At 39.8% G+C, this 23240-nt stretch overlaps 1 protein-coding gene and 1 pseudogene across 2 annotated transcripts in view; one reads left to right on the forward strand and one right to left on the reverse strand.

The window, feature by feature from the left end:
* Window positions 1-305: 305 nt before the first annotated feature.
* Window positions 306-23240, forward strand: part of Tab2 (TGF-beta activated kinase 1 (MAP3K7) binding protein 2) — a 55743-nt gene continuing 32808 nt past the window's right edge. The window contains exon 1 of one of the 2 annotated variants that reach the window (XM_027402047.2): window positions 306-444. The gene's annotated coding sequence lies outside the window, so the exon portion shown is untranslated. The remainder of the gene's footprint in view (window positions 445-23240) is intronic. The other variant, XM_027402048.2, reaches the window with a different exon arrangement.
* LOC118238366 lies at window positions 18588-19072 on the reverse strand (annotated as a pseudogene).

Here is a 23240-nt window from a genome sequence, read left to right on the forward strand (position 1 = left end):
GAGCGAGAGCTGGGGGGGTGGGGGAGGGCAGGCGAGCGGCCGGGGGGTGGGGCGGAGGGAGGCAGGGCGGCCGTGCGAGCCGGAGCCGAGCAGCGGGCCGCGGCGACGCCGCCCCGGCCATCGCTTTGATCCGCGGCAGGAGCCGGCGGCGGGGCGCCCCAGGCCGACCCCGTCCCCTCCCCCTCAGCCGCGAGCGGCGGCGGCAGCGGCGGCGGCGGCCGGAGGGAGTTGGCGGCGGCCGGGCGGAGGGCGCTGAGCGGGGAGGGAGGGAGGGCTGAGGTGTCCCCCCTGCCGGGTGGAATCGGCGCTGGCGGCGGCCGTGGTGGCGGAGGCGGCAGCGGCGGAGGCGGAGGCGGCGACGACGGGGGAGACGGCTGCCCAAGTGGGAGAGGCGGCGGGCGGCGGCGGACGAGGAGGAGGGGGAAGCCGCGGCGGCGGCGAAGGGTAAGCGGACGGCGCTGCCGGGCCTCGGCGGGATCCCCCAGCCCGCTCCCCGTGCCTGCCTTGCTTCGGGGACCGGCTCTCCCCGGCGCGCGAGGCCCTAGTGGGGCGTCCGCGCCTTCCTCGCCTTCTTCCTCGCTCCGCCCGGGTCCTGCCCGCCGTGGCGAGGCGCAGGGAGGCCCCCCAAGTCCTGCAGGGCGGGTGGGGGCGGGGAACATAGGGCCTTGGCCTGGGCTCCGGGGCGTCGGGGGAGGGGGACCGAGCGGGCCTGCCCTGGAGCCCGGCGCCGGGGAGAGCCGGGGTGGGGGTGCCTGGCCCCCCGACCCGCCCCCAGGCCCGCGATCTGGAAGTGGGTGGGAGGGAGGGAGCCGGGCAACTTTCGGGGGGACCCAGTCTGGATAAAGCTGACTTAGGGGCCCCAGAGTTGAGGGAGAACCAGGGAAGTTATGTGTAGGTTGGAGAGGAAACACATCGCTCCTTTTCCTTTCCGATTTTGCTGTTCTGCGAGCCTTCCTCGAAGTGGGGAGCACGCCCCGCTGCGAATAGGTGCCCCCCTTAGATTCACCAGACGGACCGCGAGATTGTGGTTGAAAAGCGGGAGGCTTGCGAGGGTCTCTGGGCGTTGCTGACAGGTGACAGGTGGATCTGTCTGTTGCAGATGCTGTAGAATTGTTCCCTGCAGAGGTGTAGACCCAAAGTGTCAGGGAGCATGTGAGTTTGTATTTACGTGTTTGGCCAGGTTTCATTCCATATATAGTATATTTGAGATGCTAAGTTTCCATTCAAGTCCGCTTAATTGTTATGGAAGAATTCTTCAAATGTTTCTGATAAGAGGGTTTTCCAGGAGAGTGGAGGGGATTTGCTGCTACACAGTGCTTTTCTTCTAGTCTCTTGAAATTCAGGTTCCCCGAAGCTCAGGAGGCTGTTGGCAGATGGGCTTTTTATTCATTGGGAAGTTCTCGGACACTTACGTTGTATTCAAGGCAACAGCCAGACAGTACAGTTTTGCATCCATTTTGTCAGTTCTAGGTAAGTTAGTAAAGTGCCAAATTTTGGGGTCAGGTTGATTGGCATCATATAAAAGGAATTAGTTTCTTAGCATACTCAAAAGATGTTGCTCATTATGCAATTTCAGATTTATCTGGGAATTTTGATGGGTACAACAGATTAGATTTTTTGGCTTTCAGCTATCACTGTTTAACATACTGTTGGTACAATAGCAGTTTTGACTCCTTTTCAAAAATACCCTTATAATGTTTCTGTAAAGGTCAGTCCACAATTACTTTTTAAACTTGACAGTTTGAAACTTTTTTTAAAAAATATAGGCGTTTCTAATAAGTGAAGAGTTGCTTTTTATATTACTGTATGCCTTAGCTGGCTACTTTAATTTGAACCCTAGGAAGAATTTTCAGATTTCTGAGTTGCAAGCAGAGCTAGTAGCCAGATAGTCCAGGAAGGATTCTGTAGCTTTTAAAATGTGTGTGGAATGAGTATGTTGAATGGTGGCACTATCTGCATTAACAGGAAATAGAACAAAAATTCCAGTGATTCAGAACTTCTGTTTGCCCCTCCACCAGTTTGAAATAGAGAGCGCTTTATATTTTCAACCTTAAAGAATCAAACTGAAAGTTAATATGCTAATTACAATGTTATCCACTGAACATATGCCATCAGTTGGTTTTCCTTTTTGTTTCATGAAATAGCCTTTTTTCTTAGTTAGACATAGTTTCCAAAGGACACTATGAAATATCACTATTCAAAACCTTCTGGAAGCTCTCATAATAGAACCAGTGTTTGTGTAATTCATTAATAAATGGATGAAATGATCAGAGGTGCAAATGATATGCTTCCTGAAAAGCAAATTTTAAGCCAATCCCATTTGATTGAAGGAGCCACCTGTGTTTGGTATTCTGTGGAAAGAAGTTCTTGCCTTTAGCTAAGGATATGGTAAGGCTTGTAGTTAATGACACCTAGTAAAATGAGGCAAATTCTGCATAGTTAGGTGGGTACTACCTGGACCCCTAATTATGTTGATATTGAGTGTTTTATATGCTGGCAAAAGTCAACATGATTGGTTTTGTGCTTTGACAGAAATTAAAGCTTTATTCTACTTCTATGTAAGGAAAATTCCAAAGAACTGTTTAGAAAGCCATTACCTGTGATCCACCTTCATTTTGAGAGATAGGCATGAATTATATAGATTGCTTGATTTTCTGAGTTATGTGCTACAAATGTCCCTGTAGGATGAATTTTCTAAAACTGAAGTTGCACACACACACATACACACTAAATGTTTATTTTTATGAATATTCGGATCCTTAAAAGAGTTTTGCTTTTACTGCCTTTTTTAAGTTCCTGGAATTATTTATAACATGTAAGGCTCATAGATTAAGTTTTAACTTTCATTATATCTGCTTGGCCAGATTCACATGCTGCAGGAACAGCAGCAATGATTTTTTTTGTTTCGATTGACTTTTGCTATCTTTCTTTAATAAGAACTCTGTAAAATCAGGGGTTATGCTGTGATAGACAGGTGTGAAGATGAGTGCACTGCAGGAGTGGAGAGGAAGATGCTGGCAGAGGATTGGATGAACAGTTTGCAGGGATATAGAAATGTGGGCAGTGATGGCTGCAAGTACAGGAAAGTAACGGCTGGACTGTATTAAGGAGGTTTCTTCTTTCTTTTAATGGGCTCTCACAAGCTATGTATGCCCTCGTTTACCACTATATTCAGATGGTAAGGAATTTGGAGATATTTATCTGTGAGTTTGGTAACTGGAGACAAGTATTAAGGAGGTTCTGTCTTTCATTTTCTAAATATCCTCATCCCTCAGAACAGCCTGTTTATTATAAGTGGTGCTTTACCTACATTCAGCCTTCTAGTTTTTGTTTTTTAAAGGAAATGGGGGGTTTACATATTTCACTTAGATTTTCTTGACACTCTGCAGAGTGTTTTCCCATCATGTCCTGAGCATGATGAGAATTGCTAGAGGACAAGTTGTCAATGTTTAAAGATTTCTATGAGATGGTTTTAGGTTTTGCCCGTTAAAAAGTACATTCATTCAAAACTTAATTTATGTCACTCCTCACCTCCATCTTCCAGTGGTGTTTGAGAAGTAAGGCTTCGCTGAATATGACTGCTTTATTGAGCTCATTCATTTTGTTTGTTTGAGATGGGGGTCTTGATTTGAGCTCAAGCTGCCTCAGCCTCCTACTGCGGTGTTTACAGGTATACCCCTGGCCTGCTTCATATTTTTAACCATCGGTTCCATTTCAGCATTTGGTACAACAGACATGGGTAGTAAAGAGAATGCTGCTAATGATCATTGAATTCTTACCGAATACCAAATTTTCATTCACTTTTTGAGTTTTTGGTAAGCCCTAGTAGTGTCTGGGACGCCTCTAAATCCTGGAGATGCAGTACTGAATAACAAACAGAATTTTCTGTTCTAGTATAGTTTATATGCTAATGATAGAAGACATAAAAAATGAGTGAAATGTGTCGGGGGCAAAACACTGGGGAAAGAGAACAGGGAAGCTGAGCAATGAACATTGCCTATTAGATTTGAGATCTGCAGTATGGCTCTGGATTTCAGAAAACAGAACTATCCAGTGTGGTTCTTTCTTAGACTAAGAATATCCTTTAGAACTTGGAAACAAAATGATATTTGTGTTTCAAGAATTACAAATTGTTACAGAGTTTCAATTAGTAGGGATTTCCTATTGTTAGTATTTCAAAAAGCTACTTTGTGACTCAGTAGAAAATTCTGGAATTTACCATCCTAGTTTGAACCCTAGTTTTGGCTACTTAGCACTTTGCTAAGTGTTTAAGGCTAGTTATGATCTCTTAGCTTCTCTGAGCCTGTTTTGTAGTCTGTAAGATAAATTGTCTAAGGTTTCTATGATGATTAAGTGGTACATTTTATATGCAGGTCATATGCAGTGGAGTGTGGGTAATTTGTACCATTTTTTGTTTATTGCCTTTCTGGAACTCTGCAAAATAAACATGTTTGAGTTGGTGACTGCAGCAAGCTCTACCAGCACTATGTAGACATTGTTAAATCTACATTTCATTTGGCCACTTGCAGCAACCTGGCCTATAGTATAATGTTAATTAAAGAACATACTGTCCTTGGTGCTTGCTGGAGAGCTGATGTATGTCATCTAGTCAGTGTAACACAGGAGTACCATTACAGCCTTCTGGTGAAGGAGCATTATGGGCCTGCCATCTAGGTTGATAAGCTGGATCTAAACACTGACAAATGGACAGCAAGTACCTTATAAAATTCTAACTCATGCAGACACTTAAGACATTTAGCACAGTGCATGAATGGCACATAGAAAATGTTCAGTAAAATGTTCACTTGTCAGTTTTTCCTTTATTTTATAAACAAGGGTGTTTCAGAGATTTTACAAAATACTAAAACATTTACAAAGGTGAAATGTGCCTCTTGTGAATGAGATTTTGAAGATAAACTGAATAGCCATTCAAATTGCAAATCTTTGTAACACTGGGAGGTCACTAAATTGAACTCCTCAGGATAGACCATGTCTTCCTTTCCTTGGAGCCTTCTTCACACACTGGGCAGTGCTTGGCCTGTAGCTAGGAGTTCAGCAGGATGTGTGCTGAGTGTTTTGTAGTGGTTCCACCACTACTATTTTTGTGTTTTTGAGGCAGGGCTTTACTGTGTAGACTGGACTGGCCTTGAACACATAGAGATCTGCCTGCAAAGTGCTAAGATGAAGGGCCTGCTCTACACCACTGCTCTCTTTAAGAGTAAACGCCTGCATTTGGAAGGTTATAGGTGACTCTGGACTTAAGGTTTTGAGTGTATGAGTTTTGTTTTGAAGCTGGCTTAGACCTCAGTGCCATTCTACCTCTCCAGTGCTATGGTTATAGATGTAAGCCTGGTTCAGTGTCTACTCTTAAAGCATAGCTAAGTTGTTAGGTAAAGTGTAGCAAAACTTTTGAGAAAGAAGAATCCTGGAAACCTAAAGGAATGGATTGGTTATTTGCATTGAGGCAATTGTATATTAACTGTTCCTATGCTGGTGGCTTGAACATGAAAAGGGGTAATAATGCCTCTTCCTGCATGGAGAACAAACTCCATGCACGCTAAGCAAGCATTCAACCATGAAGGCAGAGCCCCCAGTCCTCCTTTATTTGTTATTTTGGGACAAAATCTGGCCAAACTGACCTCTAACTTGTACTTCTACCCCAGACATGGAAGTAACTGGAATGGAGGCATGTCTACTACACCCTGTGGGATGTAGCAGCTTTTAAAGGCAAAACAAAAATAATTCATGTATAATTATATATCTTAACTAACTTGAAGGTCAAGTTTATTTAATTCCTTTAAGGCAGTTTCAGTGGTCCTGTTGATCTGTACTGACTTTATGAATTAAACGGCCCAGGCTTTTACTTCAGTTCCTGATATTGAAGATACTGGTATTTCCACAGAAAAGGGAGAAACATCCCAGCATTTATTTAGCAGTGACCATTCTTTGTATGCTTAAATGTTCACACTTGTCAGCTTTTTCCTATTCTCATGTAAGCTATTCTCTACCTGATAAATAATAAAGTCTAGATTTACTAAATTTTAAAGCTGTCTAGGTCAAAGATCCTTGAGCCATTTACATAAAACATTGCTTGGATTAAGAAAGGGAAAAAAAAATTTACTGGGCTTGAGAGATAGCTCAGCAGGTGGAAGCAGCTGTATGTAGACAAGCCTAGCAACCTGAGTTTGATCCTGTGGACCAGCATGGTAGGAGAGAACCGAATCCTGCATGTTGTCCTCTGACCTCCACATGTTTATGGCAGGTACATGCACTTGAGAGCACTCACACACACACACCCAATAATAAATAAAGAACAAAAACAGCAAACACACTCCCAAAGCATACACGCAGTGCTGTCTATTCAAGTCTGGCATATTGCAGTATTATTTGGGAAATAAATGAGTTGCCAGTTGAGTGTCTAATTCTGTTATTGTTACTAATCAGTCATCTGTGGACAGAAGCACCAGTGTGAGGTGTCAGTCAGTTGCTGAGGCTCCAGGAAGAAAGTGTGGTTCACAACAGAAGAGGGCAGAAATAAATAATTTCTACTATTTTATTTGCCATATTTAAAAAAACAAATAGCATTCTTGTTTCACTTAAGGAAAAACATATGGAACTAAACTCAGGTGTCCTGATTGAAGTCCTAGAAGCTAAAGACTACTGTAGAGGTCCATGAAGGAAAGAAGGGAGGCAAGAATGTAAAGAAATATGAGTTTTAGTAGAATTGTGTGAATGCTGATCATTTTAATGGAAAAGGGCATGACCATTATAGACTAGTTATGATTAGCAAATTTTTACCTCCCAGTTTTTTAATTACTTTGAGTTATTAAATATGACTAATTTTGAATGTTAACATTTTACTCACACTTACTTGCATTAATGAAATTTTCACTTGACCTTTTATATATTAATGTTAACTTTATAGTGTTAGCAGAATTGAGCATGTCATGGTGGCTTCCTGACTGTTAAGTCAGGTGGTCCAATGATACTTACTGTTGGTCATGTCAGTACAGAGCCTATGACAGCTCAGTGGAATGATTTCTCATTATCTATCAGCCAGAGAAAATACTTGTAAATACAAACAGAAATTTCATCTGAACAATTTGATTTTGTAAAATCAGGCAGGGTGTACTTTAGGCAGAGAAACCAATGAAGTCTGAATTCTAATCAACGGGGGTTACGGGTATAGAAAAAAGGGTGTAGAAAATGCACCTGATTTCATTGCTCTCTGAAACTAGGATAACACTGCTTTTGAGTTAATCTAACCTCTTTGTTAATATGTCAGATTGTCAGTTTCTGTCATATCAGTTATGCCTTCATTTTAGTGTATTGGCTTAATAAGGACAGATCTAGCTTTAAGATCATTTTAGTTCAATTTCAAATTACTTAGGAGCTATTAAATAACTGTTGTTTAACTGCTCTGTTATCATTGGAATTCAGTTGCTAACTGTTAGCATTTAGACGTTTTAAAAGATTCTTTTTTAATTATGTATGTGGGTTTGTACACACGACTGAGTCAGATGCTTTGGACCTGGAGTTCCAGCTATTGAGAGCCATCTGATGTGTGTGTTGGGAACCAAACTCAGGTGCTCTCTAAGAGCAAATTGTGCTCTTAATGGCTTAAGCCATCTCTCCAGCCCTCATTCAAACTTTTAGTTTTGTTTTTTTGTCTGTTTGGTTTTTTTTCAAGACAGGGTTTCTCTGTATTGTTTTGGAGGCTGTCCTGGAACTCAATCTGTAGACCAGGCTGGCCTCGAACTCAACAGAGATCCACCTGCCTCTGCCTCCCGAGTGCTGGAATTAAAGGCATGTGCCACCAACTCCTGGCTCATTCAAACTTTTTGAGCCAATACTTGTCTTAGGAAAATGAATGTTGGATTACCGAATTTACACAGTGATCTTAACTTTATCTTCTGTATTTCTTATTTTACCTAGCACAGTATCTACCTAGCATCAATCAGTAGCACCAAAAATGTAAAATGGATCCTATACCTTTTAAAAGTAATACTCAACTATACATATAAAGCTTCTTGTATGGATATGTAATTGCTTCCGTAGTCTCTTTGGGGGGAGGGGTTGTGAGACTAGAGCTGAACCATCTTTCCAGCCTTACTTCCTTATTCTTGAAGTTCTGTAAGCTATTTGTGTCTTTGCTTTTACTTTATACTAACCTTTACAGATTATAAGTTTTTATTGGTGCTTACTGTAAGTAGACATAGTTATAGAGAAGTAAACAATGAAGGCATGGACAGTTTTGATTAAAAAAAAAAAAAGACTTAAGAATATCTGTAACCAGCCAGGTGGTGGTGCTCCACACCTTTAATCCCAGTACTTGGGAAGCAAAGACAGGCAGATCTCTGTGAGTTTGAGAACAGCCAGGACTACATAGTAAAACCCTGTCTTGAAAAACAAAAACAAAAACAAAAAAAAAAAAAAGAGAGAGAGAGTATCTGTAACCCCAGTACTGAGGCTGGAGCCATGATGATATAGAAACTCAAGGTCATCCTTAGGTTCATGGTGAATTTGAGTCCAGATTGGATACATAAGACTATCTCAACAAGGAAAGAGAGAGAGAATTCATAGCAGATTACATGTTCAGCTTAAAGCCACTGAGCACAAACACCAGTGTTCTGTATATGCACCAAGCTAACCATTCACTCGGTGACTGGCATGTAACAGCAGAGTTGCACTTAAGTCAAGTCTTATTCTGCTGTCTTTCTGATGATGTCCCAGAAAATGGAAAAATAAACACAAGTTGAAATGGGAAATTTTCAAAAGAAAATTCCCACTTCCACATAGGGGATTCTGCTTTTTTACATATAGAAGTATACGTGCATGCTTAGAGATGTTCAAACTGCAGTGATTGGTTGGCCTGAGTGAGACATCCTCAGTCTCTTCATGAGATTTTCCACTCGTGAACAGTGACATACATTCAGAGGGTGACTGTCAAGTACCATTGTTGTACTTTTGAAAGTGGAACAAGAAGTACTTTTTGAGGAAGACAACTAGTCCATGGGAAAATGAGCCAGCGATCATAACTAAACCTATGTACTAATCAGTATTTCGATGTGTTTATGGTGCCACATCATTAAAAAAAAATGCCAAGATTACAGCATAGTCTATTGTTTGTTCTTTATTATTACAACTAATTCAGAAGTTTGGGGTTCCTGGTGTGCATCAGGTTCCTACTAGGTAAAGGGGATAGGCAGATCACTAAAATGTCACTCTTGTTCTAGAAACGTGTGCAGAAAAGTGTGGTATATTGTGACAAATGCTATAACTGGGTTAAACAAAGTCCTTTAGGAATCTACTGGAGGGATTGCCTGATTCAGTAAGCAATAAAACATAAGAAAGATTGCACTTAATCTCAGAGTGGGTAAGACAAGGAAGAGATGCCATTTCACACATGAAGGTAGGAAGGTCTATCTATAAATTATGACTAGTTCCACAATACACTGAGCCCTAGTGGTGGTGAAAATAGAGAGTAACCTGGAAATTTAGGAAGAAGATCGAGCATGAAGTTCCTTGTGTAGTCTGTAAAGAAGCCTGGCTTCATCTTGTTACTGATGGAACACAAGTATTTAACATTCTAGAAAGACTGGCTACAGAAATTGGATCAGAAGGAAATGCAGGCTAACATTGTTTGAGTTGCCAGAGATCAGAATTCAGGCTGTGAGGTTAAGGAAGGAGTTGGTAATGGACTTGAGGAGTGAGTCCTGAGTGTGAGGTAGAGGTAAAGCTCACACATGCCTAGGCTGAGTTCCTGGTGAACCCTGGCAGCGTTCACCAGTATAGAACAGACAAGGGAACAACGAATTTTGGAAGTTGTTTTAGTTTTCTGTGTTAATTTTAAGATTCTTTTTAGGGAAAAAAAAGGCATGATTTCTATTTACATGAAAGAAAATAGGAATTTTGGGGTAGATAGTGTTTGAGCAGGTATTTTGAATATGAAATGATGATGGTAAATGTTTCCAGATATAAGAAGTAGCAAATGCAAAAAACAAAAAAAAAAAAAGTAGCAAATGCAGAGACCTATGCTTGGAAGCCTGTTTGCCATCTTCTAGGAGCTGGAAGGCTAGTCAGTGCCTTAGGAAAGTGGGAAAATAGGAGCTGATACATAGGTATGTACCTTCCCATGTAGTTTTTGATTGTGCTAAGGACTTTAGAGTTTATTCAAGATGTGTTAGGAAGCCAACAAGATAAAACTTAATTTGTGTTTCCCTTATTTCTTAGAACATGGTTTTATTAATTGGTACTTGCATATATATCTTTCTATAATGTTTATAGGTCATCATAATTAGACTGATGTCAGAGTACTTTTTAATCATCACTAAGAAACTCTTTAGTCTAACCATTTTCTTCAACTTTAGCCCATGACAAACACCAATTTGTTTCCTAACAACACTATAATTTTATCACTGAAAAATCATGTAAGTGGAATTATACATTGTTGTTACCTTTTGAGATTAGCTTTTTATTTTGAATTTACCTAGTGTCCTTGATCCATGCAAATTGTTGTATGAATCAATAATTACTCCTTGTAATTGCTGAGAAGCATATTATTGTTGGATGTACTACAGCTTATTTAAGCATGCACTAGTCTTCCAGTTGACTTTACAAAAATAAAGTTTGGGGTTGTGTGGTGGGTGTGCACATGAATGTACCAAGGTAGGAAGTGGAGAATCAGTCTGGTCTTTCTCACTCTTGTGGGGGATTCCGAGGTTTCCTCACTGTTCTCTGTGTTCTTGGACAGAAGTACCATTTTGTATAAAAGACACATTGCCTATTCAGCAGCAGAAAAAAAAAAAAAAAACTAGCTATTGAAAAATGTTTGCTTTTGAAAGGTAGTGGAATTGTGTGCAGTTACTTGGGTGAGCTGGTCAGCACCCTGCATGAGATAGGTGAAAGTAATTTTAAAAAAAAAAAAACTATTATTTTCCCTAACCATAAATAAGATGTGGTCATCAGGGGACAGTAAAGTGTACCAAATGATTAATATCAGTGAGAAAACAACAAGACACAGAAAATCAGTGTTCCCCCTAGGCAGCACAGATGTGGCATATCAATATGTGAAAGGGGTGAGGGTGTTCAAATCTATGTGGAAGAGTGGCCTGGTGAATGAATACTTGGATAAAAAGAATATGAGGTAGTAGCAATAATCAAGGCTTTAACATTGAATTTCTGTGTGAAATATAAATATAACTCCGAGCTTCATTTATATAGCCCTAAATAAATTAGAGAACCCAGTCCTTCAAATTAGTGGATGATTAAACTGTGGTATATCAAACAACAGTATAGTTCTCAGCATTAACAAGGAGTGAACTGTTGATACATGTAAAATTTGATTGGACCAAGGGCATTGGAAAAGGCATAGAATGGGTGATTCTTTGACCATTGTTTGGTACAAGCTCCTCTTCAAATCATGTATAGTCTTTAGTTCCCAAAGGTAAAGCTAGATAGATGGTTGGTATGTACATTTGTGGGTAGGTAGGTAGATTTACTATGAACAATTTTGTACATGTTTTCATGTGAAAATATATTATTATAAGAAACAGCTAAGCCTTTCCAGAGTTATTGTGCCATTTTACATTGCACTTAGATCTGGTTTCTCTGTGGTTCCACCAGCACTTGGTACTGTCAGTATTTTTCATTTTGCCAGTCTAATAGGTGACATCACAACATAGATTAATTTGTATTTCCCTAATAGCTAATGATGTAAATATGTGTTCATGTGTTTCCTCCTTGCTGTCTATGTATCCTTGATGGTGTGGTACCTGTATTCTAACTGGGTTGTTTCCCTTTACTGAGTTTAGAGATTTCTTTATGCCATCCAGATCCAAGCCTCTTGTTAGTGATTCACAAATATTTTCTCCTAGCATGTGACTTCTCTCTCTATCCTCTTAACAGTGTATTTTACATAGAAGAATTTTTGTTGTGATAAACTCTTAACTATTCATTATTTCTGTTCATTCTATTTTATCTTTTTTGTATTGTACCTTTCTTGCCACCCCTCAGCTGTTCTCATCCCCGTTATAAAAGTTTGTTAAAAAGTTTTGTATGACAGTAAAGATGTATCATCTATTTTGATTTAATTTTTATATTAAAATCTGATGTTTAGGTTGAGGTTTTTTGGCTTGTGAATGACTATTTGTTTCAACATAATTTGCTTTAGGAACTATCCTTCCATTGAATTGCTTTTGCAACTTTGACAAAAATCACATGGCAGTAATTGCAAGGGTTCATTTCTGGATTTTTCTATTCTTTTGCTGTTTGAATCTGTCCTTCCCACTAGTACCATACTATTTTGATTACTTTAACTACATGGTAAATTGTCAGATTTCTCTAACTTTACATTTTTAATTATTTTGGCCATTCTGTTTCCTTTTTATATTTTAAAAAAAGTGCACCACTGGAATTTTGTTAAGAATTATACTACATTTATAGGTCAGTTTTGGAGAAAATTTAGATTCTTATTTTATCTACTCAGTCCCTGAATGTAGTAACTTTTGCCTTTTTTTGTTGTTGTTGTGACTTTTTGTTTTGTTATTTCATCAGAATTTTGTAGTTTTCAGCAAAATGTAAGCCATATATTTTTGTTGGATTTATACCTAGACTTTATAAGCAATTGTAATTGGCTATTATGTTTTAAATTTTGGCTTTTAATTGTTCATTGTTAACATATATCTTTGTAGTTGATTGCTGTGGACACAGATTGTATTCTGAGACTTTTGAAAACTACTGTTTATTTTTTAAGAAGATTCTGTTAGTTTTCTGTGTACGTGTGAGCACAGACCATTTTAATTCTTTCTCCATTTGTGTGCCTTTTATTTCTTGTCTTGCCTTACAGCTCTGGCTAGCTCTTGTCAGGTCTTTGGATCTATTCGGTCTTTGACCAAGAAGGATGTGTTGGCTACAAAATTGGTTTTGTAGGTGCTGTTTATCAGTTCCCTTTCTATTTCTGGTTTGATTAAAAGTGTTTATCATGACTGGGTCTTGGACAATGTCAGATACTTTTTATACATCAGTAACTGGTTTTTAAACATATGCTCTACAATGTATGAAATAAATTATGAGACTAGAGCAAAGATGTAAGAAAAGAGACTATATTGAAAATGATTGCAATGATCCAGATGAGAGGAGTAGTGGCTGGAAACAGGGTAGTAACAATCATGGGTGAGAAAAGGTCAGATTTTGGAGGTGTTTCAAGCCCTGTGTGGGCAGGAATTGCTGATGAATTATATGTGAAGCATGAGAGGAAATTCAAGAATGACTCCCAAGGGTTTTGGCTCAAGCAATTGGAAGTGTGGACCTGCTGTTGACTGAGTTGGGAAGAGTGGGGAAATGGCAAGTTTAGACTGGGCTAGGCAATCAGGAGCTTGCTTTTGAACACATTGGCTCTGAAATGCTGTCTAGACATATAATTCATAAGATCAAGTAGGCCATTCATTCAATACTTAAAATGGAATTTAGGTAAGAGATTCAGGCTAGAAATAAAAGTTTGTCAGTTGAGATAATATAGATAGATTTGTTAGGGATTGTAATTCCTTTCTGTTTAGTACACTTTATTTGGTAGCAAACTGAAGAACTTTGTGAAAGTGTGGATTGGTTCTGTTTACCAACAGACAGTTGAATGTTAAGAACACCAGAAATTATGTCTACAGTTTAGTAAGTGAGTGGCTTAGGCAATTAGTGATTTTGATACCCCAACCCTCACATCTAGTGTAGGAACTTAGCACTCCTCTTCTTATTTCAAAGACTCAAAGTGAAATATGCATACAATTCCTTTATATACATGCTGTTTGTACAACATTATGAGAAGTGTAAAGGTATGGAAAATTCCTACTTTTGTCTGTAAAATTTTTATTTACATGTCTATTACCATTTTTGTCTTGATACCATTTAAGAATGCATTTGCTGCAATTCAGCTCAATGATAGAATGTGGACCTAATCTGCACAAAGCACTTGGTTTGTTTCTCAGCTTCACCAAATGAATACATAAATAAACAGATAAACAAGAACACCAGAGATTGTATAGTTGGGAGATAATTTTGAGTATGGATATTTTGAAGATTACATTTATCTTGAACCATACTTATTTGGTAGATGAATGGTTGTAATATTACTCATCTAATAGTTTTTTACTAATAATTCAAAGCTTTGTTCTAAGCATTTATAAATTGAAGTAGCCCTGTGCGTATTGTGAAGCTTGACACTACTATTAAGTCCCCAGGTGGTATTCCCTGACAGCATTTCTGGTACATAAAACCATTCAGAAAGACAGAGGAATAATGCGAAACAGCTGACAAGCAGAGAAGTGCTCAGAATCACCTGGTGAAGGGAAAGAGTTACCTCAGTCACAGAGACTGATGAAAGGGGGGCACATCCGGGTCCCCCTCAGATTTCTTCACACTTCACTTCTGGACAATGGTTTTTTTCATGGTAAAACTAAATTTTTATTAAAATATACATAAAATACACATATACAAAACGAGACATACACAAAGCTGGAGGGATGGCTTGGCAGTTAAGAGCACATAAAACTGAAATAAGTAATTCTTTCAAAAATCAAACATGTAGCCAGGTATGATAGCACATGCCTTTAATCCTGGAGGTAGGTAGATCTCTGAATTTGAGGCCAGCCTGGTCTACATAATGAGTTCTAGAACACCTAGGCTACATAGTGAGATGTGGTCATATGTCTCAAAAAAAGTGAAATAAAATAAAATAAAAAGTAAAACCCAGCCAAAAACAAGTAAAAATACCTGGGAGGTGGTTTACAAAGTCCAAAGTGAGTCCTAGAGATGGCAGTACCATTGACAGTGTCCTAAACAGAAGGAAGGACTTGACTGGGTAAGCAGAAAGGGTTGTCACTGAGTTAACAGAGGCCTACACTCATCATTCCTCAGGAATCTTAGAAGCCAGGTTTCTGTGCCAGGAAAACCACCACCTCCCTATCTGCCCCAGTGGTCAACTGCCTGTGGGCAAGGGCATCTAGTTCCAGATTATCTTTCTGGATAGTATTTTTAAAGCACCATCAGTTTCTTCCTGCTGTAACTGATCATTAAGCTCTAGCATAATACTTTCTTATTGGTGATTTATATGTTGCTAGGATTGGTTTATTTACACTTACTTGCAGGATTTACCAATGTATATTGATAATTACCTGTTAAATTTTCAGTATTTTGTACTGTTTTAAATATTCTCTTTTTCTTTCAGAAATAGGAAAATTCATTGAGTATACAGCAAGAATACAGCGAGTGTCACAGTAACAGAGCTGCCTGTCCCAAATAGTCCTTTAACACTGTAATACATTGCTTTAGCACATGGAAAATTATTAGATATTTATGAATGGATGATGCACACAGCCTACCAAAAGTTTAAAGCTAGTACATGTACTTGACTTTGAAAACAAATGCATTTAAGATTCTTTTCTGAGTAGGGCCTTGATGCTTTTAAATCCCACTACTGGAGAGTGCACCCATGATAACACCATCACCAGCCCAAGCCCAATGAGGCATGCATTTTGCCTTCTGCAGATTCATCTTCTCTTTGGTCCAGGACGCTGTTGAATGAATTGCACATTGCAGATGGTAGCCTGGGCTCATTGAATAGGATACATAATAGCATGTCTTTTAGGAAATTTCTGTGGTCTATTTTCTATCTAGTCCGTTCCATTTGCAGGTAAATGGTTATTATGCTTATAAAACATTTCCATACACTTTTTCATTTTGAACTATATAAGTCAAAAACACCGAGCCTTTACTGTTCTATTGTACGTTTAAATGGCAGGATACTAAGTAATTTCTAAGTACTATTTGTGTCTCCATATGTATGTGGAGGCCAGAGGAGCACCTCCAGTGATCCTTATTCCTTAGGAGCCTGTCCACAGTGTTTTTGAGGCAAGATCTCTTACTGGCCTGAAGCTCACCAATTCAGCTAGACTGGCTAGACATAAAGCCAAAGGGATCCACCTGTCCCTGCCTCCTAAAGGCTGGGATTGCAAAGTCAGGTCACCACTCCTGGCTTTTCCAAAATATCTGTATTGGGGATCAAACTCGGGTCTTTGCTACTGAGCTGTCTACTAGCCCTAAAATATTTTCATTCCCAGGTGTATAGTGTATGTGTGGACGTGTACATGTGTACATACCTGTGTACACATTACAGATAAGTAGTCAGTCTATGACAGACTAATAGGAGAAGTATATAGTACTCTCTGATACTGTTGACACCAAGATAAGAATATTTAGTGACCTTGTTTAAGCATCTTTTTTTTTTTAAGATTTTATTTATTTATTATGTATACAACATTCTGCCTCCACACCAGAAGAGGGCACCAGATCTTATTATGGATGGTTGTGAGACACCATGTGGTTGCTGGGAATTGAACTCAGGACCTCTGGAAGAGCAGCCAGTGCTCTTAACCTCTGAGCCGTATAAGCATCTTGAGTCATGTGACTGAGTACCTGGCACTTAATGTAATCAAAAGCTTTAAACTTCCTCTTTATTTGACCTTCTTGATACTTAAGCAAAACAAACCATTAAAACAAAACAAACAACAACAACAAAACAGGTCTATAGCCTAAACTGGCCTTGGATTTTACGAGCATTGGAATCCAGGCATGAACCAGTATAATGAGCTTGCTACCAGTTCTTCTGTGCTTTCATGGAGCTAACCTTCTTGACTGTGTTTTTCAAGTTTTCTTCTTAGCTTTCCTCTTTTGCATTCCCTAGGTCAAAACTCTCAGTATCAACTATAAAATCCCTTGCTTCTCATAGGAAGGATATGGTGTGATCCAGTTTGTAGTTTAGGCAGTTGGTAGGCCTGTTGCAATTGTAAAGTACAGCTTAGAAAAGCTGTTGAGTAGGACAAGGTATCAGATAGGAAGTTATTAATTGCTTATCAAGGTACAACTGAACCAGAACATTAAGGAGGGAATAGAGGGATGGACACAAGAAACCTTGGAAGTGACCAGTGAAACTTTGCCACTGATTATATGAAGAAAGCAAAGAATCATAGATAGGACTCTGGGGTTCCTGGCTTCAGAGCCTCACTACTTATAATGAATAGAAATATATTGGGTAGGAGGCAGAGTTTTAGTTGAGTTGTTTAGACTGGTAGTGTGTATTGTCGGGATGCTGGTTTACTTGTTCCAGACCCACCCTTTCTCTCCCTCACTGTCTGAATTCCATTGCTGTTAGTCTAAGAGCGTCCTTTAGGAAAAAGTATGTTCTTTTTAGTCATAGCTAACAGCAGAGCTTAGTTCGTGTGGAGAGCAATTGCCTATTTCCTACCCTCATTCCTAGTCTCCTTGAGATCTCTGTGCCCTATCTGAAGATGACTTAGAGACGATACCAATGTCACCACTGTCATCTCACCCAACCAAAGGGCAATAAATAGATTAGTTTTTACAGTTTTATGTGAAGTAAGTGCAGCAAGTAGTTAGAGCTATTTGAAGAAACTGCAACTAATAGTAATCAGTAAATAAATAGGACATCATTCATATCATATCACTAGGTAAAACTGCTTGCATTAAGTAATTAAAACTTAACCTGCAAATCTGTATTTATAGATTTTTTATGGAGACTTGAGAAAATCTACATCAGGTATGTTATATAAATCTATAATAATAAATATATATTTTAGTTCCAAGTATTTATGTTTCATTTCTCTGCCTTGTGAAATAGAGAACTTTATACACATGTGCCTACTTTGCACATTAAATCTTTTGTAAAAGATAGAAACAGTGTTTGCTTTATAGTTTCAGAATGAATCAGAAACCTAGATTCGAATCCAAGGCCTGCCACTAAGCTGTGTGAGAGCTTAGTCCATAGAATGTAGGCACAAGTTATATGTGCTTAGCAGACACTTTAGAGTGAAGCGTTTTATTACTGCTTTTTTTTTTTTAAGATTGGAATTCTTTCTTCTTTTGTTAAAAGGGGAATAGGAAATGGGGATCAGGTACCCCTGGGCTCTGGAGAAGTGTCATGCAGGAAACCTCAGCAGGCAGGCGCTGGGGGATGTGTAGAAGAATCCTGGAGTCTCCCATAATCCTTTGCAGGAAATAGCAATGCTGGTAGATAAGGAGATGGAGTGAGGCAGGGCCCTTGGGAAGAGGGGGTGGTGGACCAAGGGACTTGGGGCACACTCTAACATGCAAAGTCCAGTTGCCCCATAACTAGGTTGCTTTTGAAGAGCGACATACGTATAAATACAGACACAGCTACATGCACACATGTGGAGAAAGCTCTGCATTCCCGAGGGTGGGGATCTAGGCCTAGTAGGCCCCCCAAGACAGGAGTCAACCACATCTCTGCCACCAAGTGATTCTGAAACACTCCAGGTGGTGGGGCCAGGCAAGTGAGTCTTCATTGGTATGGCTGCTTGGTCTCCATGGGGGTGCCTGTGCTGTGAACTTGCGTGCCTGCTTGCAGCTGTGCATGCTAGCAAAAGACTGCCCTGCTAGAGTCCAGTCTCTCCCCTCCAGGGCTCTGGGGTGTGTGGGTGCAGACAGAGGAGGGATGAAGGGGCCCACAGAGACATCCTCTCCCTCATCCCACGGAGGCCTGGCCCCGGGAGGGGCCTCCCTTATCTTTTTGCCTCCTTGGCAGGGTGGGCCCTTGGTTCTGAGGTGGCCTGTTGGGGGGCCAGGGGAAGCCAGTCTGAAGCCGGGGAAGAGGGTGCCCGAGTCCACAGGGGCGGCTGCGCTGGTGGTGCTGTGGGCCTCCCGGGGGCGAGGCTGCAGTCGGCCAGCTGGGTGTTGCAAAGCTACCAGTGGCATGGGGGAAGTGTGGTGGGGGTGACGTGGCCATGGGGCTGCGGCTGCTGCCACCACCGTGGAAGCTTTCAGAGGCCTTAAGACTGGAGAATATAGTGAGAGCATCAGGGAAGTTGGGGGGCGTGGCAGGGGTGTTTCCGGGAGTGCATGTCTAGTGGTGGTGGCTGTAGCGGATGTTGGTCTCCTGGAACGCTGAGGGCTGTCTCGAACTGCCAGTGGGTCGCCTGCAGCAGCTGCTGCAGCCAGCCGACAGCATGATCACCTGGTGTTTGAGCTCTTCCAAGTTCACCGACATGGCGCCGCCGCGCTCTCAGGTCCAGCCTCCCTGGGCGCTTGCACCTTTCCTCCCGCGTCCACCCTATTATCTGCTTTTAAGGTATCCCTTCCCTAATTTACTTACTAAGTTAGTTAGTAACTCATGAAATTCCTTACAACCTAGTAAATAAGCTTGTCCATTCTTCACTTGATCTTAGCCAAAAGGCCGAGAAGTGATAAGCTTGACGATTTTTGATGAGTAGTGGTATCTAGGTTCTCATTGGGGGGTTAGAATATCCATTTTAGCTGCTTAGTGGAAATTTGGCCTTCTTAAATATATTTTCTGGTACTTGAAGTTGCAAAACAAAAGTTTTAATATTGATTTCTTAAGAGCATTTTACTTATTTTGCATACTTTATGTGTCTATCCTATATTTAAGCACATAGTCCTTGTCACTAGAAGAGCAGAACAGTACAAGAGAAATGATGAATTATAGTGTTTATTGGTCCACAAGAGCGTTAGTGATTCTGACTATAGCGCCCATGTGGACTGAAACAAGGAAAAAGGATTCAAGGAGGTCAAACTAGAGTTGGTTTGAAGAAGTAGTTTTAGTGTCAATGTGGAGAAATAACATTCTAAGCAAAAGTGTTGGTCACTGAGGGAAGAAAAGGAGGGTTGGATATGTTCACAAAAGCCTGAATGGATTCCTAAAGATAAAGGGACTAATGGGAAATAAAAGATAGATTTTAAGAAAACAAGTGATAATAAATGGTGGTTAGGATGTGAACAAAAGGAAACCCTTATATATACTGCTAGTGGGGATGTAAGGTATTCTAGCAACTATGAAAATCAGTGTGAAAGCCTCTCAAAAATCTAAAAATAGATCTACCATATAACCCAGCCCTACCACTCCAGTATTTGTCCAGAGGCCTCCAAGTCATCAGTCACAGGGGTAAACAGAGGGATAGATAAAGAAAATGTGGTATATGTACACAAATGGAATGTTTTCAACCTGAAAGAACAAAGTTTCATGGTTTGCAGAAAATGGGTGTAACTGGAAATAATCATAGTAAGTGAATCAAACCAGTCCAAGCCTGAGGCCTAGAGTGCAGTCATAGTACAACATAAGGCATGCATGGTGATACACACCTGGGACTGTGCATCCCACTGGGGAGGTGGAAGCAAGAGGGTCAGCTACAGAAAGTTTGACCCAGCCTGGAGTGTATGAGACTCTGCCTTTTCAAGTCATATTCAGTAGAGAGATTTTAATCTGAATTAGATGCTCCTAAAGATACCTGAGGGTAGAATTTGAGGGAGAGGTGCATATGGAAGTGAAAAGGCTTAAATTTTTTATTGAGTTCTAACAACATTTCCCTCTGTTAGGGTTTTATAAGGAAGCAGACCACATCAGCAGAGGCAGGCAGAGCTGGGAGTTCAAGGCCAGCCTGGTCTACCTGCCTCTGCTGCCAGAGTGCTGGGATCAAAGGCATAAGTCACCATGCCCAGCTTAGCCTTATTAGTGATTTTTTTTTATTAATACCTAACACACAAAAAAAGTCCTAGCAGGAGCCCCCAACAATTATAAATCTAAATTCCAAAGTGGTAATATGTACAACTATACAGAGACATTCACACCTAAAGCACAACATGAGAACTGTCCCATGGTGCTAAAGAAAAAGGCACTGCTGTGTTGTTTCACTATCATTTTCCCTACTAGTCATTTATCTTATGCTTTTGAAACCTCTTTTACTCATTGACCAAACTCTCCCTGTCTTTTCATAGATCTGCTGGTCCCAGTCTCTGTTATAATCCCCATTCTCAATTCCACTATTATGCATGTATCCATGTTCAGACATGCATCTTTAATCACGAGTACTTTATGCATTCAGAACCACTGTGAGGGAATCTGTAGCTTTCTTGAGACAACCAAAGGGTCCCTGACCTCTAATGTAGTAAACCCCAACTGGAAAAGGAATAGGGATGGGTTTTAGTGGGAGTAGCAAGCGGAAAGGAGCCTAGTGAATAGTGTTTCTTAATTGTGTTGTTTAAGCTGTGGTTTCTTCTGTGTTTCTTGTTGGCTTCCTACTAAATAGACTAGGGTGTAGAGGGTAAGACCTGCATCAGCAATTTGAATAAAGTAGCTTTGTGAATTAATACTTGCTGAATAACTAAGACTTAACTGGCAACTTTGGCATATGCATGTGGCAGTGTGTTTAAGATAAGAAGTTAAGGATCTGATAGTTCTCAAGGGAGGTGTGAAGAGGGTCCCACCTCACATAAAATGCAAATGCCAGCCTTGGTTAGAAACATTCCCTTAAAAAAAGAGTAACCAGACCTTAGAGACTTTAAAATTCTTTCTTGAATTTATAATTGAATTGTTTTAGGTAACTATTTCAGAACATAAAGAAGAAAAGGTGAACTTTGAGGATCTTTTTTTTTTTTTTTTTACAAATCCAAGCATACCATGATAGTGAAATAGATTAAAAGACTGCAAATAAGTCTCAGGAAAGTTGAAAAAATGCTTAATGAACTTATCAAATGGACTCCCGCATTACACCACTAGAATAATACTACAGATTAATTCATGTCGATGGTGAACATGGGTGTGGATATCTTGAGGAATGCCAAAAAACTGGAATAGGGAATTTCAACATTTATTTTACTAAGAGCTCTTAGTTAAAAAAAGACTAGAGAGATATTCCTAAGTTTTCACATCTCAGACCGGAAACCACCATTTTGTTACTAGAAATGGTAATATGCTAGAATTCCCATTTTGGTGTTTAGTAAAATGCTAAATTTCTAGTAAAAAGTCACAAATCAAAGTCTATTGGGGGGGTCAGTGGGGGCATGGGAGGATGGGGGATGAGGGAATGGGGGGATTGATGTGTAAATAAGAGTGCTTCTAAAATAATAAATAAATAAATAAATAAATAAATAAATAAATAAATCAAAGTCTATTGGGATGTTGCTGATAATTGCACAGGAGGCTGAGACAGAATGTAAACAAGTTTTGGGCCAGCCTTGGTTATATAATGCCTCAGACCTCCCTGACAGCCTCCTTAGCCCCCACATTTCTGTACATAATAACAGTTAAACCAAAAAAAAAAATAAAATAAAATAAAATCGGGTATTATTAAAGGGGGGAGGGAATTTTACTATTATTTAATATTGTATACGTAGAAAAAAGTAAAGAAAATAACTGAAGTGTTACTATGAGTAATTTTTCAATATAATAGGTAGTTATAAAATTAAAAGTACATAATGTTGCTGAGAGGTGGTAGCACATGTCATTAACCCCAGCACTCGGGAGGCCTTGAATGAGTCCAAGGCCAGACTGGTCTATAGGTTCTGAGTTCCAGGTCAACCAGAGCTGTTACACAGAGAAACCCTGTCTCAGAAACAAACAAATACATATTATTGATTTGTCTACAGTGTTTTCCCTCCTTGGTAATCTTTAAAGTGAAAGCCCCCCATGAGAGTTAGTGACAGGGAAGCTCTTCAGACCTGTTTTTTTGTTTGTTTCTTTCTTTCTTCCTGAGGACTATACAAATAAAATCCTGTATCTCCATTTTGAGTGATATGCTTCCATGTTAAGTTTTTTTAACTATTTTGAAAGAAAGTTGTGGTAATGAATACATTTTGAGTAACTATGTGTTTTGGGTTTTTAGGGTTTTTTTTTTTCCTTAAATTCCTTGTGGCTTGTGACACTTGCTTTATACTTGGTAAATGGCAGAGGAGTTGTAATCTGACCTTAGCCATATTTGGTAAATAATAATTTTCTGTGGAACCCACTGTGCTATCAGAAAAAGGGAAATCATTGCCCATATGCAGTAGAAGGCTTTTCTTTGCCTTAACTGCATAAGACTAAATTCTATCTTGGACTAATTACTTTCCTGGAGTGTTGTTGGTTTTGGTTTTTAAGTTCTGTATCCCAAAGCTACATTTTAGCAAGACTGTTGTTGTGCCTATATTCTAGTTTACCGGGAGAGAAATTTTTGTTTTTATTTACTACATACTATCTTTGCATCCTAAATGTGAATTTTTACATCCTTTGTCTTCAACTTTGAGAATTGAACTGTCTTGTAGTTATGTGAAACCAGTGTTGATAAGTCAATTACATCTCTTAGAATGTGATGCAATTTAATTAGTGTTAAAGCTTATTAAACATAGCTGTTGCTTTATCATTTGTGAAAATGAAAGCTTAAGTA

Source organism: Cricetulus griseus, chromosome 2 (assembly GCF_003668045.3).
Source record: "Cricetulus griseus strain 17A/GY chromosome 2, alternate assembly CriGri-PICRH-1.0, whole genome shotgun sequence".
Classification (NCBI taxonomy): Eukaryota; Metazoa; Chordata; class Mammalia; order Rodentia; family Cricetidae; genus Cricetulus; species Cricetulus griseus.